The following is a 6,098-nucleotide window of genomic DNA, read 5'->3' as shown; positions in this document are numbered from 1 at the left end:
GGGCTACTTCTTTTAGCCCAGAGCAGTTAGTGGAAACTGGAGGTTCAAAGTTCTTAGATGTATCCACTTAAGTTTCTCCATATCGGATATCAGGATCCCTTTTCTTTTCTTTTCTTTATTTTGAGACGGGATCTCACTCTGTCACCCAGGCTGGAGTGCAGTGGCGTGTTCTCAACTGACTACAACCTCCACCTCCCAGACTCAAGCGATCCTCCCACCTCAGCCTCTTGAATAGCTGGGACCACAGGTGCACAACACCATGCCTGGCTAATTTTTTGTATTTTTGGTAGAGATGGGGTTTTGCCATGTTGCCCAGTCTGGCCTCAAACTCCTGAACTCAAGAGATCCACTCACCTTCGCCTCCCAAAGTGTTGGGTTACCAGTGTGAGCCACTGTGCCCAGCCCTTTCTTTGTCTTCTTCTTCTTCTTTTTTTTTTTTGACATGAGGTCTCTCTCTGTTACCCCGGCTGGAGTGTAGTGGCGTGATCGTGGCTTGCTGCAGCCTCAACCTCCTGGGCTCAAGCAATCCTCCCACCTCAGCCTCCTGAGTAGCTGGAACGACAGGCATGTGCCACCACACCTAGCTAATTTTTAAATATTTTGTGGACAGGGTCTACCTATGTTGCCCAGGCTGGTCTCCAACGCCAGGTCTCAAGTGATTCTCCCACCTTGGCATCCTCAAAATGTTGAGATTATAGGTATAAGCCACCATGCCTGGCCCCAGTACTTTTCTATCAGAGGCCCTGAATTTAGCATAAGTGGCCCATTACACTTGACCCTTTGCAGTTCTACCATCCTTACAGTTCAATTCCATGTCTGATTTTCAGCCTGTTCTGCTCTGGGCAGAAGAAGAGCGTTTCTGGCTTCCATAACATGCTCTGAGCTGACGGGTTTAAGCCTGTCATTCCCTTTCTTCAAGGTGTCTAAAGAAATCAACGTAAGTCAACAATTCCACAATCCTTATAATTACAGTTGCCCCCATACTGTTCAAGTGTGAGCACAGTGTTTTTCAAATTTTAGCATGTATAAGAATAATGTTAAGACACAAATTGATGGCCTCACTCCTAGAATCTCTGATTGTAAGTCTAAGGTGGTGTTTGAGAATTTGCATTTCTAAGTTGATATGAAGTGCCAGCAGTGCTGCTGCTGATGATCCAGGAACCAGATTTGGAGAACTTTGTTCTAGCGCTACTGCATCAGCCATGCCTGCCCTTCCACCTGTACCATATCCCAATCCACAGTAGGTGAGTTTCCTAGTGATGGTATTGCTATAGCACACCAGCACATCACTACCCCACTTAGCACCAGCAATGGATCCTGTTGCCACCTGTTTAGTGAGTTCCAGAATCCTGTTCTAAAAGTCTACTCTCTAGGGCTACTTTTTAAATTTTTAAAAGATTTTTAGTTTATTTTTATTATTATTTTAGAGATGGAGTCTCACTCTGTCACCCAGGCTGGAGTACAGTGGCATGATCTCAGCTCACTGCAACCTCCACCTCCCAGGTTCAAGTGATTCTCCTGCCTCAGCCTTCTGAGTAGCTGGGACTACACCACATGCCACCATGGCTGGCTAATTTTTGTATTTTTAGTAGAGATGGGGTTTCACCATATTGGTCAGGCTGGTCTAGAACTCCTGACATCAGGCGATTCACCCACCTCAGCCTCCCAAAGTGCTGGGATTACAGGCATGAGCCACCACACCCAGCCCAAATATCTTTATTTCGTCTTCTTATCTGACAGATATTTTCACTAAGAATGGAACTTGAGGCTCGCAGTTATTTTCTTTTGGCACATTGAAGGTGTCATTCCATGGTCTTCTGGTTCCTGAGGTTTCTGTTGACTATCAGCCTAATTGTTGCTCCTTTGAAGGTAATCTGAATTTTTTCTCAGATACTTTTTTTTGGTAGGGGACCAAAAAAAGGGGTTATGCACTCCCAAAGTGCTAGATTACAGGGTCTCACTTTGTCAGCCAGGCTGAAGTGCAGTGGTGCAATCTCAGCTCACTGCAGCCCAGACTTCCTGGGCTCAAGCAGAACTTCAACCCCAGCACTTCAAGTAGCTGGGACTCCAGGCATACACCGCCACAGCTGACTAATTTTTTGTACTTTTTGTAGAGACAGGGTTTCACCATGTTGCCTAGGCCGGCCTTTAACTCCTGAGCTCAAGCAAACCACCCACCTTAGCCTCTCAAAGTGCTGGCATTACAGGCATGAGCCACCATGACTGGCTCAGACTTTTAAGATTAAAAAAATGTTTTTGCCTTTAGTTTTCTGCAATTCTACCATAATGTGTCTAGGTGTACTATTATTTTTATTTGTCCTGCTTGGGGTTCATGAGGCTTCTTAAATCTGTGAACTATTGTTTTTCATAATTTAAAAAGTATTCTCTGTCATTATTTTTTAAAAATATTGCTTCTGCCTCATTACCTTTTCCATTCCTTTATTTTATTTATTTATTTTGAGACAGGGTCTTGCTCTGTTGCCCAGGCTGGAGTGCTCACTGCAGCCTAGAGCTCCCAGGCCCAAGTGATGCTCCCAATCAGCCTCTCTAGTAGCTGGGACCACAGGAGTGCCACACCTGGCTAATTTTTGTAGTTTTTGTAGAGTCGGGGTTACACCATGTTGCCCAGGCTAGTATTGAACTCCTGCGCTCAGGCGATCTGCATGCTTTGGCCTCCCAAAGTGCTGGGATTGTGTGAGCCACTGTGGTTGGCCCCTCTTTCCTTCTTTTCTGGGATGCTGATTAAAGGTATATTTGGCCTAGTCAAATATGTGGTGGTGTGCACCTGGAGTCCCAGCTACTTGAAGGACTAAGGTGGAAGCATTGCTTGAGCCCAGGAGATCCAGCTGCCACAAGCCCCTGAGGCTCTTCAGAGGACCAGTGGGCAGCCACACCCATGCTGGGCCAGCCTGCTGGACCCACCTGCACCCTGGTCAGAGCCCATGACTGAGGGGACTCTCTGGGGAGAATGGGGGCAGTCTCATGCTGCCCTCTTACAGGTGGATCCATCCCTGGGATCTGGTGTTGGGCTGGGATGGGCTGAGGCTGTTCTCTGCTGGGGTGCCTGGTGGACAGCAGGTGGAGCAACTTCTCCTTGGCTTTCCTGGACCCCAGGACACAGCTGAACACTGCACTTTACCCTGAATGCCTTTGGATTCTCAGGGAACCCTGGGAAGGAAGAGGGGGCTGCCCCTGCAGGGGGCCAGGGCCCTGGGCCATGCTTGCTCCCCGCAGTGGGCACCTTCTATCCAGATCAACATCACCTGATTGCTGAAGGCCTGGGCTACTTGACCAGAGCCCCAATACCCTCACGAAGGTCTGTCCTTACATCAGACCAGCTAGTATGAGTTCGGAGCCGAAGGGGGCAGAGAGAGAACGTAGGGCTCTGTAAGCGTTCTCAGCTCCCTGCTGCGGTGGGCCCCGTAGAAGGCCCCCCAGAAATCTGCAGCTGCTGTAAGTCACTGGGAGGAAGCTGCAGCAGACATGTGTTTCCCAGCCTGGTAGATGCAGAGGGATGTCCGGGCCCCCAGGTGGGAGGCCCAAACATGGCCTTGGATGTGACAGTGCAGGAATTCTAGCCAGCTCTGGGGTCTTGGGCAAGTCATTTAACCTCTGAGAACCCCATTCCTGGTCACCATGGGGCTCTTGTGTGGATGTAAAGGACCCTCGGGCCACTTATGTCCCATCAGTGGAAGCCTAGCACAGGTGGAGACCCCCGAGACTGAACTCAGTGGCGGGATCCAGCCTGCCCAGCTTTCCTACATAGAGCCCAGAGCCAGCAGGGTGGGCTTCCTGGAGAAGCAGGCACTACTGCAGGCTGGAGAGCATGAGCAGGGGTCCCTTTGGGGAGGTGGAAGAGGCTGCGGTCAGTGAAGGCCATAATGAGGCAGAGCTTGGGCAGAACGGGCATGATTGGGGGATCTGAGGCCCAACAGAGACTGGACTGAGGACACTATGGCCACCTACAGGACACTGTGCCTGTAGGTGGAAACTTAGCTATGGCTGGGCCCCCTGGTCCTGAGTGAGGCTTCACCAGTCTTAGAAATTGTGCCCAAGGTGGCTTCATGTAAGGGCGCATCTCAGCACTTTTTTTTTTTTTTTTTAATTTTGAGACAGGGTCTTGCTCTGTCATCTAGGCTGGAATGCAGTGGCACGATCATAGCTTACTGTAGCATCAAACTCCTGGGCTCAAGTGATCCTCCCACCTCAGCCTCACAAAGTGCTGGAATTATAGGCCTGAGGTATGCAGCTCGGTTTTAAATCTTAATAAATATCTCCTCCTGCTCTGCTTCCCTGGCTGACACACATGCTGGCATCTTGCGCCTAGACAGACATGTTTCTGGACTTGCTTCCATTTGTTCTGACGGGCTCCTCTCTCTCAATGACCACACGTTACAGTACACGTGGCTATTCTTACACATTTCCGTATAGACCTGAGGGTTAGTGTATTAATGTCAAAGTTCTACTGGTTTTCGAGGCTGGGTGGAATGTTTGGGTTAATTTAGTTGTGGGCATCTTGACAATATAGGCTTTTCCTCCAGGAATGGTGATTCTGGGACGCAGGTTTTGCACATTCTGGTTTATTGCTTGGCTCGCTGCCACAGAGGGATGGCACTGCTCCACACGCCATGCCCAAGAGATGTCCCACCTTATCTTTCTAAATCAAGCTGAATGTTCTCAGCTGACAGGATATCCTATCAGTGCTGCGGGGACTCACTCCCCTCAACCTGAGATGAAGTGAGGTGGAGACTATGGAGCAGGATCCGTGCTGACTGCATTCGCCCTTCCTGACCTGCACTGCTGCTGGCCGGGGCTGTGTCTGAGTCGACAGAGGGCATTGATTCGGGGAGGGGGTGGGAGGCAGTGCTGGAGCGATGCCCCTCACCTCCCTTAGCTCCTCCTGTCCAGCCAACGCTTGGCCACCAAGGTCCCTGACTTCCAGGTCCCAGTCACCACTAACAGGGTGCTGCATGGGAACAAAGTATAAGCCCAGAACCTGGAGTTCAGGTCATTCCTCCTTACAGTCGAAGCCTCTGTCCCTCCCAGGTGATTCCACCCTTATTCCTCCATGGGCCAAATATCCTAAACAAAGGCCTGGACAGGGGGTCTTTACCCAAGTGCCCAGACAACACACGCGGAAAGTCTCTGCATGCCCCCTGTGGCCTGCCAGAGGTAAGAGCCTGCCTGCCCATCAAAATGCACAATCCTGGTTCTTGCAGGGAGGTGAGGAGGGAAGGAAGAAAAGGTCCATCTCATTCTTTCAGCGGGAACCTAAACTTGGGAAAGCCAGACGCAGTACATTTCTTAATCCTGATACTTTTATAACTGGTTACTGTGGGGTCACATGCACAACTGTTTTCCAACATTTTTCAACAGGCCACATAACATCCCACAGCTTATTTTTTTATTTTTATTTTTATTTTGTAAGGCCAGGGGCCTTAATCTCAACAATTTCAGAAGCCGAGGCACGAAGTCTGCTTGAGGCCAGGAGTTCAGGACCAGCCCAGTCAACATAGCAAGACCCAGGATACAACAGAGAAAGACCCTGTCTCAAGAAATATTTTTTCCAAGTGCAGTGTCATGATCACAGCTCACCGTAGCCTCCAACTCCTGGGCTCAAGTGATACTCCCACTTCAGCAGCTGGGACTATCAGAGCACACCACCACATCTGGATGATGTTTTAATTTTTGGTAGAGATGTGGTCTCACTATGTTGCCCAGGCTGGTCTTGAACTCCTGGCCTCAAGAGATCCTCCAAATGCGACCTCACAATGCACTGGGGTTACAGGCATGAGCCACCATGCAGCCCCTGCAAAATCTAACTGTTCTTCAGGTGCTTCTTTTGGACCTCCTAGCTAGACTGCCATTAGCAAATACTAGTTTATTATTTACCCACATTTACGTCAATGGATTTCCCATGTTTTATTTGTCTAGACTAGGGTTTCTCAACAGCAGCACTATTGATGTTTTGGGCTGGATAATTCTTTGTTATGGAGCTATTTGGCCTCGCAGGATGTTTAGCAGCATCGCCAGCCTCTGCCTGCTACATGCCAGTAGCACTCCTCAGTGTGACAGCCAAAATGATTTCAGATATTGTC

The sequence above is a fragment of the Hylobates moloch genome, unplaced genomic scaffold (assembly GCF_009828535.3).
Source record: "Hylobates moloch isolate HMO894 unplaced genomic scaffold, HMol_V3 SCAFFOLD_14, whole genome shotgun sequence".
NCBI classification, from domain to species: Eukaryota; Metazoa; Chordata; class Mammalia; order Primates; family Hylobatidae; genus Hylobates; species Hylobates moloch.
The sequence above is the reverse complement of the archived record's forward strand: the minus strand, read 5'-3'. Positions refer to the sequence as shown.